General features: G+C 40.9%; 1 long non-coding RNA gene across 3 annotated transcripts; it reads right to left on the minus strand.

Moving 5' to 3' along the window:
• Positions 1–575: 575 nt before the first annotated feature.
• Positions 576–14,031, minus strand: LOC117555582. Of its 3 annotated transcripts, none has more exons than XR_004570417.1 (7): positions 13,784–14,031; positions 12,719–12,781; positions 11,277–11,327; positions 3,958–4,008; positions 2,773–2,823; positions 1,764–1,814; positions 576–716 (listed from the first exon to the last, which is right to left on the minus strand). It is a non-coding gene; the product is annotated as an uncharacterized LOC117555582 (long non-coding RNA). The 3 variants fall into 3 exon arrangements; XR_004570418.1 differs by lacking the exon at positions 13,784–14,031 and adding an exon at positions 13,398–13,532; XR_004570419.1 differs by lacking the exon at positions 13,784–14,031 and adding an exon at positions 13,347–13,472.
• Positions 14,032–14,578: the final 547 nt, after the last annotated feature.

Raw genomic sequence — 14,578 nt, forward strand, 5'->3', positions numbered from 1 at the left:
ATGAAAGGCGCTTTAAATCAAATGTATTATTATTATACACTGACATTTCCCAGAGCATGTATCCCTCTGAAGTGTTCTTTAGTACCACCATGATGAACTAAAGCAATGTGGTTATTATTGAAATGTCTAAACAACTTTTGGATGGATTGCCCTGAAAGGTTCTCTACAGGATCACTCAGAGAACAGATCAAAGGTTTTTGAATGTTTAGGCTAGCATCACAAATTGAAATGTGTGCAAGTTTTATAAGAAAGCGTTGTCATAGAGGCCATTTTATGAAAACATATCATTGTTGTATGAGTCAAATATTTAAACAAGTACAACTGGAGACCCAGAGAAACAGGTTGGCATCTGCCCTTCAGAGCCATTAACGGCCCATTAAACTGATTAAATAGGATAGAATTGAAAAATGATCTAAATTGGTTGATAATATTCAGAAGTAAGAGGGGATAAGCTAGAACATCTGATTTACTTTATTTTGAAGTCATGCTGTAGAACCTAAGGACACAAAGTGACTCATCTAGACATTTGGCCCCATTTTGATTATTTTCCATATCAATAATAATAGAAGGCAACATGAATGCTTAAAGCAACCTGCTTTAGTTTTATACAATATGAACACATATTATACAAAACACATGAAGTAAATCCAGTTTGATTTGCAGTCGTTCTTCAGTTTTCTCTGGCTGCTGTGCCGTTTGTCCAACGCTGATCCTGCCTGTGGGAGAGAGTCCTTTAGTTAGAATCAAGACCATCACTATCACAGTGGCTCTGTAAAAGAGTTGATTCAGGGTCAGATCTGGGCATTGCCTAGGGCCATCTTCATTTGAGTATTATTACTTCACTGTAGTTACGAACAGTTCTTTGAGTTTTATACATTATTTTTGGTATTGTCAAATAATATCTTTATAATGATTTTTGAATTAATTGTAACTGCAGGTCTGACAAGGGTGTGATCATTTTAGCACGTGTTTAAGAACTTAGAATTCACATGTAAGCTGTTCAATGTGTCATGGTCCTGTATAATGAGCCATTACAAAATAAAGCCAGCTAAAGGGACTTTTCACAACGTGCCAAACAGAATAGTGTTATTATTATCCCCAGTGATAAGAGCTGTTACTCTCCAGTATAGATTGGCCTTATCGGGAAGTGATGCAAAGTCACATATCCATCATTAGATCCTATTGCAGAGTTCCTGTGTAGTGGAGTCCTGAGAGAGCAGGCAGGAGATCAGCCATGTTCCAGGACAGGACTCCACCTTCACTGTCTGCACCCTCGTCACCACATCTGTCCACTGACAGGACACCATGGTAATTAAAGTGCAAGTGTGTCTCCTCTTCTACACACACAACCCTACACCATGTTTTCACGTTTAAGTCATGTTGTATTTCATTAATTGTTTTAATAATAAAGAAAAACGCTAAGGGAGACACCGTCAGTGTGAGTTTCTCTTCTTCATTATGTTTTTAATATATTTAATCGTCGGCCATTTTTCACCTTATCTCTTGTGTTATGCAGATGATACCCGACACTCTTCATTCATCTGTATTGTTTGTAGTTGCTTTCTTTAAATGTGATATTTCAAGAGCTGCTTGTTTTGTTGCTTGTTCACTCAGTGCATCTGTTCTTACTATGTTTCTGACAGTATTTCATCATGTCCATCCCTCTATTATTTAAAACTTTGAAAATCAAATTCACATCGACTCAGGTTTAATGTATCATAGAAAACATGTTGATCTGAGGACACACACACACACACACACACCTGCTGAGTGTTCTATGGACCTTCCTGAAGAAATGTGGAGAGCTGGAATATCTGATGAAGAGAGAGATAATCTGTCACAGTACTGCATAGAAAATGAGAATAGTTTACACACACACACTGGGCTGGTGGGGGCTGGATGGTTAGCAGGGGACAGAAATAACCTCCAGGGTGGGGCTCTGCTGCGTTACAAGACCCCTGATGACACTGAAAAGTGTACATACTGGGAAGTGACATGTTGGACGTGTGTGTGTGTGTGTGGTAGGGCTGCTCAATTAATCGTATTTGAATCGCAATTACTATTATGGCTTGCAACGATTACGAAAACAACGTAATCGAAATAAAACGATTATTTTTAATTATTACTTTTTTTTATTGGACTTTCAGTTGAGTTATACTTAAAGTTCAGGGTAATCAACTGTTAAAAACATACTGTTCACATTTTTCTTCTCCAATAAATTGATGTTTTCAAAGTAAATGGATAGTCGTTTTTAATAATCGTGATATCAATTATTGACCCAAATAATCGAGATTATGATTTTTGCCATAATCGAGCAGCCCTAGTGTGCAGGCTAAGATATATGTGTGAGATACAGCACACTTTAGATAACTAATAGCTCTGGTTGTTCCTCAAATCGAAAAAAAGCCCCAAACATCCCTCCAGAGTTCCTGTGTAGTGGAGTCCTGAGAGAGCAGGCAGGAGATCAGCCATGTTCCAGGACAGGACTCCACCTTCACTGTCTGCACCCTCGTCACCACATCTGTCCACTGACAGGACACCATGGTAATTAAAGTGCAAGTGTGTCTCCTCTTCTACACACACAACCCTACACCATGTGATATCATGTTTAACTCAAGTTACTTGTATTTCTTTTTAGAAATAAAGAAACCGAATTCACATCGTCTCAATGTATCACAGAGGAAACACTTTGTTCTGAGGAAGTTCAACTAAGGTTTTCACTCAATATTCTGTCAGTGTATCACAGGAGTTGTATTCAAACACACACAGCACCTGCTGAATGTACTTTGGTCCTTCCTGCAGCATTGTGTGGAGCTGGAACTTCTGATGAAGAGTGACACAAACAGATACCTGTCACAATACTGCAGTGAATGAGTAGTTTGTACACACACACACACACACACACACACACACACACACACACACACACACACACCAAATATCATCCAGATCACTGCACAGCTGTTATCATAATTAAACATTTACTATGAATAGGTTTTTCATTTTTGTATTTGTTAAATAGTAGGATATCTAAACAATATCAAATAGAAATTAATTTTGAAGAATAAGAACAAGCCCTAAGCTTTGACTGTGGATCAAACAGCGCCCCCTTGTGGCCATTAAATCAACTTGTTAAATTGAACTGAAAAGCCACCTAAAGGGACTTTTCACAACGTGCCAAACAGAATAGTGTTATTATTATCCCCAGTGATAAGAGCTGTTACTCTCCAGTATAGATTGGCCTTATCGGGAAGTGATGCAAAGTCACATATCCATCATTAGATCCTATTGCAGAGTTCCTGTGTAGTGGAGTCCTGAGAGAGCAGGCAGGAGATCAGCCATGTTCCAGGACAGGACTCCACCTTCACTGTCTGCACCCTCGTCACCACATCTGTCCACTGACAGGACACCATGGTAATTAAAGTGCAAGTGTGTCTCCTCTTCTACACACACAACCCTACACCATGTTTTCACGTTTAAGTCATGTTGTATTTCATTAATTGTTTTAATAATAAAGAAAAACGCTAAGGGAGACGCCGTCAGTGTGAGTTTCTCTTCTTCATTATGTTTTTAATATATTTAATCGTCCGCCATTTTTCACCTTATCTCTTGTGTTATGCAGATGATACCCGACATTCTTCATTCATCTGTATTGTTTGTAGTTGCTTTCTTTAAATGTGATATTTCAAGAGCTGCTTGTTTTGTTGCTTGTTCACTCAGTGCATCTGTTCTTACTATGTTTCTGACAGTATTTCATCATGTCCATCCCTCTATTATTTAAAACTTTGAAAATCAAATTCACATCGACTCAGGTTTAATGTATCATAGAAAACATGTTGAGACGAGGACACACACACACACACACACACACACACACACACACACACACACACACACACACACACACACACACACACACACACACACACACACACACACACACACACACACACACACCTGCTGAGTGTTCTATGGATCTTCCTGAAGAAATGTGGAGAGCTGGAACATCTGATGAAGAGAGAGATAATCTGTCACAGTACTGCATAGAAAATGAGAATAGTTTGCACACGCACTAGGGCTGAACGATTAATCGATTTTAAATCGAAATCGCGATTTTAAATGATGCGATTATCAAATCGCAAAGCCTGCGATTTTTTTTATATATAATCTTTTTTTTTTTATTGTGTGTCAGTCATCCACACCAATCAGAAGTGCTGTGCTCCACATGTACCAGCCATTGTTAATCAATCAGAAGTGGCCCATGATAGAAGGTGATAGACAGATTGATCCAATCACCTGCCAAGTGCTTTTGAAAGTGCCTCCCTTTCCAAATGGCTTCCAATGGAGCTTTTGATTGATTGATTGATTGATTGAAAAGTTTATTAACAGCTTGTATATTGGGTACAGTACAGTACAGCTCAAAACATACAATTGTTAAGGGGATGCAGACCAGAGAAAGACTTTCGTCTTGTTTACATCAGGGTCCCCCATTTCCAATTCATCATGTCATTTAAGACATATAAGACATATTTGACATACAGATGGCTTATTTACAATTTACATACAGGTGGTTTTTTACATACAGATTGCTTGTTTACAATTTTCATTTTAGATTTCGTTCTAATACATCCTAACCGGACATTTAAGACATACCAAGTCTACAGATATACAGTTAGTAACAGAGTCTAAAATGCGAGTATATACATAGATGGGGGGGGGGGGGGGGGAAGCTGTCCATTGAACGACAGGTTGAGATTTATACCATTACCGGGGCCAGTTTTGCAATGCTCTCCCCCGAAGGTGCTCTTTAAGAGAGGTTTTGAAGGTAAGTATAGTTTTACTTTCCTTTACAGTTGTGAGAAGAGCGTTCCACCTTGATGTGGCATAATTGCGAAACGTGTATTCCCCCTTTTTTGTGCCAAATCTGGGTTTCACATGATTTGTGGAGCTCCCTCTGGTGTTATGATCATGGTATTCCTTGACCTTTGGGAAGAATTTTGACATGTACATGGGTACCATAGAGGTGTAGTGGATCTTGTAGACCAGGCCCATTGCAAGTAGCTGTACTCTGTCGTCTACTCTAAGCCATCCTAGGTTGTCAAAGTGGGCAGAGGTGAGGTGGGTTCTAGATGAAAGGTCAAGCAGTAGTCTGACCAGTTTATTTTGCGATGTTTGAAGTTTTATTTTTAGCGCCTTGGAGGTGCTATGGTACCATGACGTGCAAGCATAGTCATAGTACCCTTGAATGAGTGCTCCTGCCAGAGTTTTCAGGGTGTTTTTGTTTACCAGAGAGGAGATCCGATATAGGAATCTAGTTCTTTGATTGACTTTTTTTATTACATTGGATGCCATTTTGTCACAGGAGAGGTTTGCCTCAAGAATAGATCCTAGGTATGTAATTTCCTTCTTACTTGTGACAATAATGTCGCCCACTGCAACTGAGAAGTCGTCGGATTTGCTGAGATTATGTTTCGAACCGAAGAGAATGGACTCTGTTTTACCCAGGTGTAATGATAATTTATTATCGGCGAGCCAGGTGCAGATTCTGCCGAGCTCGGAGCTGAGGGTTTTTTCAACCTGCAACCTGCTCCTGTCAGAGACCAGCAGGGCTGAGTCGTCCGCGAACAGGAACAAGTTGCAGTCACATGCTGATGACATGTCATTTACATAAATTAGGAACAGTAACGGACCTAATATGCTTCCTTGTGGAACACCACAGCTCACTGGGAGGGGGGGGGGACAGAGTACCGTTTACCTCCACCATCTGTTCTCTCCCCTCCAGGTAGGATTGCATCCAGCTCACCGATAGTTTATCAAAACCAATGGCTTTTAGCTTGTCAACCAGAATGGGGTGATTGACAGTGTCGAAAGCCTTTTGTAGGTCCAGCATCACCATGCCGCAGTACTTGCCCTCGTCCACCTCTTGTTTGATGTGGTCGCTCAAATAAAGAAGGCATGTGTCAGTGGAGTGGGATGTTCTAAAGCCAGATTGAAATTCATAGATTAGTTTATTTTCCGCGAGGTACTTTTCGACCTGTTCATATACTATTTTTTCCATGACTTTCGAGATGGAGGTAAGTATAGAAACAGGGCGGTAGTTGCCTGGGTCCAATTTGCTGCCCTTTTTGTGCAGGGGGGTTACTCTTGCAATTTTGAAGTCTTTGGGTACTTTTCCCTGTTTTATGGAGAGGTTAATTATGTGAGCTATGACTGGTGAGATGGCGGTTGCTGTGTCTCTGAGGAATTTGGAGGGGATATTGTCGTGGCCTTGTTAGGTTGGAGGGCGCTCAGTTTAATGAGTACCTCTGCTGTTGTTACCCTTGCTAGACTGAAATCATCTTTGCGTACCCCTAGGTTTTTGTAGTAGGTCATGATGTGATCTACTCCAAAAAGCCCTGAGTGGGAGGGTAATTTATTTACAAGAGTTGTGGCTATGTTTGTGAAAAAAATGTTCAAGTACTTGGCCACATCCAGTTTGTCTGTGATGAGCCTGTTATCTGTCTTTATGTTTAAGTTAGAAAATCTCGTTTTGAGTTTTTTACTGCAGCCAAGCTGGTTATTGAGTAATTTCCAAAGTTCACGGGGTTTATTTTTGTTTTCCTCAGTTTTGACATTGATGAAATTCTTTTTGGCAGTTTTGATCATGGAGCTTACGTCATTTCTTAGTCTGTTTCTTTCAATTTTGAGTTCAGTCGCGTGGGCCTGGAGTTCACTGCTCGTGCTTTTGGAAAGCATTGACTGACTTTTATGAAACTCAGAGCATTTTTTGTCTCTGGTTTTCATGGCAGTCAGTAGGGCTGTGCAATTAATCGTATTTTAATCGCGATTACGATTATGGCTTGCGACGATTAGGAAAACAGCATAATTGACAAAATACGATTATTTTGCTGGGTGCGCTTCACCCCTCCCTAAAAGCCCACTCGGCCACGTGGGAGTGATATGTGTTGTGAATGTTCAGCGCAAGCGCAGATGTCAGAACAAGAGCAGCAACTCGTTAAAAAGAAGGGTACAACTATTTCCACTATTTGGAAGTACTTTGGCTTTCAGGAGTCCGACGTGGAGCAAAATAAAGTACAGTGCAGGATTTGTTACCAGGTTGTGTTGGCACCACACGCTAACACAACCAATCTCTTTAATCATCTGAAATACAACCACAAAGTGCAATACGACCGGGCAATAATACAACAAAAAGCAGACCAAAAAGCAGATGCCGCTCGACTTCATCCACAACATCATCACAGTCATCGATTCAGGACGCATTGTACAGAGCAACGGCCTACGCGACGAGCTCGCAGAGACACAGAGATATTACAGGTGCCATTACATTTCACATCGCTAAAGATATGTGCCCAGTTAGCACTGTTAGCAACGAGGGCTTTAAGCAACTTGTCAACACGTTGGACAAGCGTTACGCGATGCCGTCTCGGTATTATTTCATTCGGTATTATGTGACAAATGCCGTGGGGAAGTTGAGAGAGATGTGGCTTCAGCTGACTACTTTGCCACCACAACGGACCTATGGTCTAGCCCAGGGGTGCCCAACCAGTCGATCGCTAGATGTGTCTAAAAATAGAACAACAATATTCTGTTTTATCGTTAATGTCCTGTAACATAATCTTCCTGTGCCAGAATAATGCACTTGAACGCATCAAAGCTTTGTGATTGGCCGGCGTCACCCCATGTGTCGGGGCGTGGCTGAGGGTCTTCAGTACAGGTGGCAATATTGTCACCTGCCTGCGCTCATCTCTGAAACCAGACCATGTAAACAGGCTGTTGTTTCTTGCAAAACATCTTTAAGAGATGACACGAGCAGCCCTACCAGCATTTGCCATGGTGGCCAAAACATTTTTATTTGGTCTTAAATTGTAGTTCAACATTTATTTCCTGTTACTTCTGGACCATGACGGTTGGCCAGCCTTCAACGTTTAACTGAGTGGAATATGTTGAATATGTTGAACCAAAATGTTGGCTATATGTTAAGGAGTTTTCAGTAGGTTGTGACAGTGCACTGCAACATGTTTGATTTCATTTATTTTGGTCTAATTTATTTTTATTTATCATATTAATAATATATGTTTAGTATGGTTTTGGAAGTGCGCTCCAACATATTTGTTGATCTTGTTTATTGGTAAAATATTATTTGTTTTAAAGTTCAATAAATGGTCAATGAATAATCGTCAAAATAATCGTGATATCAATTATTGACCCAAATAATCGTGATTATGATCTTTGCCATAATCGCACAGCCCTAGCGGTCAGTATGCCGGAGTGCATCCACGGCTCAGCGCGATTTTTTACCCTGGTTGTTCTTAGGGGGGCCAAATCATTGAGTATTGCAGAGAATTTGTTTTTGAAACCAAGCCATGTTTCTTCAACTTGTGTACCACTGAGCTCATCTGACCAGTCCAGGCTCTCCAGTTCTAGGTTAAAGGCCTCGCTAGAGTAGTTTTTGAGGTCTCTACATATGACTGTTTTGTGACAGCCGGCCCTTTGTTTTAGCTTTTTGCGGGTACAGAATATCATATAATGATCACTTAACCCGCATGCTATAACCCCTTTACTGGAGATCCTGGACTTGTCAGAGGTCAGAATGAGATCAATGGTAGTTTGTGTTGTTTCACATACCCGGGTGGGTTGGGTGATTAGCTGGCTGAAGCCGTGCAGAACACAAATCCTACTGAAGGACTTGAAGACGGACGTGTCTTTACGTTGCATATCCGTGTTCCAGTCTCCAATAATAATTGTCTCTACATCCCCCACATCAGCCAAACACCCATCTAATGTATCATAAAAGTCACTCTGTTCCGGTGGTCTATAGATTGTCCCGACTATTACAGATTTAGCATTGTCAAAAAGAATTTCAACCCACACAGATTCAATATTTTCATGATGCAGGTCAGTACGGTTTTTGAAATTGGTGTCTTTATGTATGTACATGCAGACACCACCTCCATTCACGTTCCTGTCCCTTCTCACTACAAGATAATCTTCAATTTCAATCTCTGAATCTGTAATGGAATTGTCCAATTTGGTCTCAGAAAAGCATAATATGCTTGCCTTACCGTTCATGAATAGCTGCCTGAGTTCAGCCAGTTTGTGTCTCAGGCTGTTAGTGTTCAGATGAAAAATATGTAGTCCATTTTTGTTGCTTAAATGCACAATGTCGTCAGCTTGCAGATATTTGTCTTTGTCCGTTACAGCAACCGGCTTGTCGTGGTGTGGTGGTGGTGTGGGGGTGGTGGTGGGGGGAGGGAGGCTCCGTTGTAGCTTTAGCCGTTGATATGCTAGCAGGGTGGCTAACAACATGGCTAACAACATGGCGGATATTTGTTCCCTCGGATCTCGGTTCTCTTCCTCTCGTCACTGCCTCATGCGTGTCTGTCTGCCGAGGCGTCCCCGGGGGAATCTCGAAGTCTCCGTTTATTCCTTGGTCTCCGCTGTCTCCACGGTCTCTGTTGTCGTCGCGTAGTTGTTGCTGCAGCGGAAGAGATGCTAGTTGTGATGCTAGTTGTGATGCTAGCTCCTCGAGCCTGCAGGACTGGCTTCTTGTCTGCACCGGGCCCGGATTCAGATGGATGTCTCCCGCTAACAATAAGACCAAGACGATCATACTTCTTCGGTCTAGTTTGCCTGACGGGGGTAAGTACTTTCGCGTCGGGTTTGCAGTTAATAATGCATGAATGCTTGCACTTCCAAAAGCGAGGTGTTTCCTTTCCCAGCCATTGAGAAGGTAAAAGTCATTGTGGTTCATTTTATCCCCGCTTTCATTACTCTCCTTCTCTAAGTGATGTTGCCTCATTGATGAGTTGAGGTAGGAGTCCATAATCCATATTGTCAGGAGGATGAAATATGTAAAAAATCGTGAGGAATAACCGCCAAAGCGGGAGCTCTCGAAAATGCGACCACTCATAGTGAAACCGGATGTTGGTCCTTTCCTAGATGGTTTCTGAGTCAGGTTAGTAATGCTCCATCACATGTTTCTATTACAGGGTGAATCTTAAACTGAAGCTTGACTTTAAAGCAACCCAACGGAAGTTTCATGTAAGTTTAGTTTTTTCACTCGTAGCTCGTGCTAGAGACTGGAGCACGTTGATGCGACCTTCCTAGCCGGAGATATGGTCGAATTTTTACAATAAACTTCCGTTGGGTCGCTTAAAAACAAATATCGCAATTTGAATCGCAATCGCAATATTTGTCAGAAAAATCGCAATTATATTTTTTCCCAAAATCGTGCAGCCCTAACACGCATGCACACACACGCACACACACACACACACACACACACACCCTAGTGGGGGCTGGATGGTTAGCAGGGGACAGAAATAACCTCCAGGGTGGGGCTCTGCTGCGTTACAAGACCCCTGATGACACTGAAAAGTGTACATACTGGGAAGTGACATGTTGGACATACCATTGAGTGTGTGTGTGTGTGTGTGTGTGTGTGTGTGTGTGTGTGTGTGTGTGTGTGTGTGTGTGTGTGTGTGTGTGTGTGTGTGTGTGTGTGTGTGTGTGTGTGTGTGTGTGTGTGTGTGGTAGGGCTGCTCAATTAATCGTATTTTAATCGCAATTACGATTATGGCTTGCAACGATTACGAAAACAACGTAATCGAAATAAAACGATTTAAAAAAAAAAAAATTATTGGACTTTCAGTTGAGTTATACTTAAAGTTCAGGGTAATCAACTGTTAAAAACATACTGTTCACATTTTTCTTCTTCAATAAATTGATGTTTTCAAAGTAAATGGATAGTCGTTTTTAATAATCGTGATATCAATTATTGACCCAAATAATCGAGATTATGATTTTTGCCATAATCGAGCAGCCCTAGTGTGCAGGCTAAGATATATGTGTGAGATACAGCACACTTTAGATAACTAATAGCTCTGGTTGTTCCTCAAATCGAAAAAAAGCCCCAAACATCCCTCCAGAGTTCCTGTGTAGTGGAGTCCTGAGAGAGCAGGCAGGAGATCAGCCATGTTCCAGGACAGGACTCCACCTTCACTGTCTGCACCCTCGTCACCACATCTGTCCACTGACAGGACACCATGGTAATTAAAGTGCAAGTGTGTCTCCTCTTCTACACACACAACCCTACACCATGTGATATCATGTTTAACTCAAGTTACTTGTATTTCTTTTTAGAAATAAAGAAACCGAATTCACATCGTCTCAATGTATCACAGAGGAAACACTTTGTTCTGAGGAAGTTCAACTAAGGTTTTCACTCAATATTCTGTCAGTGTATCACAGGAGTTGTATTCAAACACACACAGCACCTGCTGAATGTACTTTGGTCCTTCCTGCAGCATTGTGTGGAGCTGGAACATCTGATGAAGAGTGACACAAACAGATACCTGTCACAATACTGCAGTGAATGAGTAGTTTGTACACACACACACACACACACACACACACACACACACACACACACACACACACACACACACACACACACACACACACTGGGCTGGTGGGGGCTGGATGGTTAGCAGGGGACAGAAATAACCTTCAGGGTGGGGCTCTGCTGCGTTACAAGACCCCTGATGACACTGAACAGTGTACATACTGGGAAGTGACATGTTGGACATACCACTGAGGACAAACTGAATAATGCAGAACACTGGGAAGTGAAGAAGAGAGAGAGAGTGTGTGTGATTTGAGTCTGATCATAGATGTATATGTACTTTACAACATTATGCAGCTGGCTCTGGGTTAATGAATTGCACGTCTCTGGGTCAGCAGAGACAGGGTGTTTGGTTCTCTCATGCAGACACACCCAGAAACAGACAGATCCAGCGGACTGAACTGTGATTGAACTGAATACATTGTAAGAAATTAGAGGTAGTAAAAACAGGATTTATTAACTACCTGTACAAAAACAGAAATGGAAAGCATTTAATTCCCCTGTAATAACTGAGTTTGGTTTATCAGAGATGTGAGCGACACAGCACGGCTCCTCTGATGATTCTTAGAACCAGCCTCACTCTCATCTTATCCTCCCCACACAAAGGAGACACACTGATGATGACATATTTAAACTTTTGATTCAAGCAAGATCACATTTTGAAAACTATTCTTCCAGACTCTAATTTCTTAACCATTGAAGAATGAAGAGTGACAATATGAAATGTGGAGGGCTTGACACTCATGACTGTTCAAACCTGCACCGCTACTGCAGCTCAGTGTTAGAAATCTGCAACTGCAACGTGGCAAGTGACCTCCCACAGGAACGTACAGTATAATTAGAAGGGCAGGAATTAAAATTCAATTCTTTTTATGTTAAAATATGTTTTTAGCAGTAGGAGAAATGGTGTTAGTGAAGGTTCCTCTCTTTACATTGGCTTTTTTAAACGTGACTTTAACATAAAGACTTAACTAAATAAATGCTGAGCAGAGGACACATTTTGACACAAAATATGTTTTAATTTCCAAGGAGACATTGTTCTGTTGTCTTACATCATACACTTCCTTAAATCCAAGTTATTGATGTTTATTTTCTCTAGTCTGTTTTTGCATATTTGATATTGAGTTGATACAAAGTATATGGAGAGTTCTCAGGTTGAGATGACTTTAGATGACTTAATAGTGTGATATTAGATTAAGTACATTTACTGATTACAATTTTGCACAGGTAATAAGTCATTGTAACGATACACACTTTTGAAGAAACCCTCCCGACTGCATATTGCATAAAGTCGCAGCATTTGAGTCAACTTACCTCAACCAGCCGGGTGTGAGTGAGCACAGCAGCTGAGGGCCGAGGACATCAGCATGGCTTCATCTGAAACAGAGACAACGGTTTAAAGATGAAAAACAATCAGAAGCGGGGGTAAAAGAAGCAATAGTAGTGCAAACATGAATATATGTGAAAAGAAAAAGTCTTACATTCAAAATCGTACTCAAGTAAAAGTATGATACACTGAAAAACTGAGACGTTGAAGTCAAAACATTTATATTTATTATGTAGTTTGAGTGATTGTATATTTCTATTGAAACATCGTGTTCATAACTTGCAGCTGGTAAAGGTGGAGGATTCATTACAATGTAGCCTATGGGAAATGTAACCTATCAATCCTAAAATATTTGAATTGCATTTTGTATTTATAACATGCATTTGCAGAAAAGTAACTAAAGCTGTAAAATAACTGTATTGAAATGTACCACACATGGAAACTAAATGAAAAGTAAAGTGTGGTTTTACTCAATTGAATACCTTGAATGTTCCTGAAATAACAGATACTTGAGTACATTTACTTAGTTACATTCCACCACTGCAAAGTGCAAACCGACTGACATTGTTTCAAAAACACAAATTCTGAGTGAATTATTTGTATATTTCTCCTCACAGTGAAACAGCAGGGCGCAACAAGTGAACTAAACTTCGATTTTTAACTAACTTGATGGCTGACTGGCACAGGGTCTACCAACCCGAGGGTCGCCGGTTCGATCCCAGCCCACAGTCAACATGCAGGGGAAATACTTAATGCCAAATAGTTGCTGCGTGGGTAAAACGCTTTGGATAAAAGTGTCCGGTAACATGTAATGTAATCTAATGTTGAGTAATGTAACCACGTGTCAGTTGACCGTTAGCTCTCTCTCACTCTGAGCCATATGCTGTGTGTCTACTAATAGCGCAGGGTCAACAGTACGTTCAATGCCATATATGGTAAAGTAGGACACGTTGGCGCGCAAACCCAGTACAAAGAACTACGTTAAAGTGCAACAATATTCTTAACAGAAAAACAAAAACAATGTAATCCCTTTTGGATTTATGTTCTCATACCTTCATTCCGCCCTGGTTTGGAGCTCTGCGTTAACTTTCAGCCTCAGAAAGTCCCGCTTTGCACACCGGCAGCCTCTCCGCGCAGGAACACTCAACACACACATATGGCATTATTAAACTTTATCTGTTAACAACTAAACGAGGTCCGGTAACAGACCGTCTGGTCCTGCGGGGACATGCGGGGCGGTGTGCCGCCATGCCCGCCTAACTGCTGTCTGTGACAGCCGCCGGTGCCTCCCGGTGCTGTGAACGCTCCTCCTCTCAGCTGGAGGAATGTATGGAGACACAGAGCCCTTTGTCTGGGAAGAACATCCCAGCAGGCGGCCCGAGACAGGCCAGCTGCCCCAACGGTCATCATAACATAATATAATATACTGTATGCCTACTATACTATACTATAATATACTACAATATAATACACTATATCATGTACAAAATATACATATTTTATAATAATAATAATAAATAAATAAATAATAATAATAATAATAGCAACACAGTCAGTAAGATGAGTTGCACATGTGTTTCCATTTAAGTAAGTTATTATGCTCCATATACCTAAGTTATAGTTATATCTATTCAACTCTCATATCTTTCAAATTCAGGCTGAAGACTTTGCTTTTTGATGCTACCTTTTATTTAATCAAATATCTCATACCTCACACGGCTGTAACGTGTATTCTTGTATTGTATAATGACTTATTTACATTCTTGACTTCACATAAGATGAGCTTCAGGAAGAAGAGCATCAAAGGTTTTAAAAATATTTTACTTTTTATTTTGTAGGCTAAACGG

The sequence above is a fragment of the Gymnodraco acuticeps genome, unplaced genomic scaffold, assembly GCF_902827175.1.
Source record: "Gymnodraco acuticeps unplaced genomic scaffold, fGymAcu1.1, whole genome shotgun sequence".
NCBI lineage: Eukaryota > Metazoa > Chordata > Actinopteri > Perciformes > Bathydraconidae > Gymnodraco > Gymnodraco acuticeps.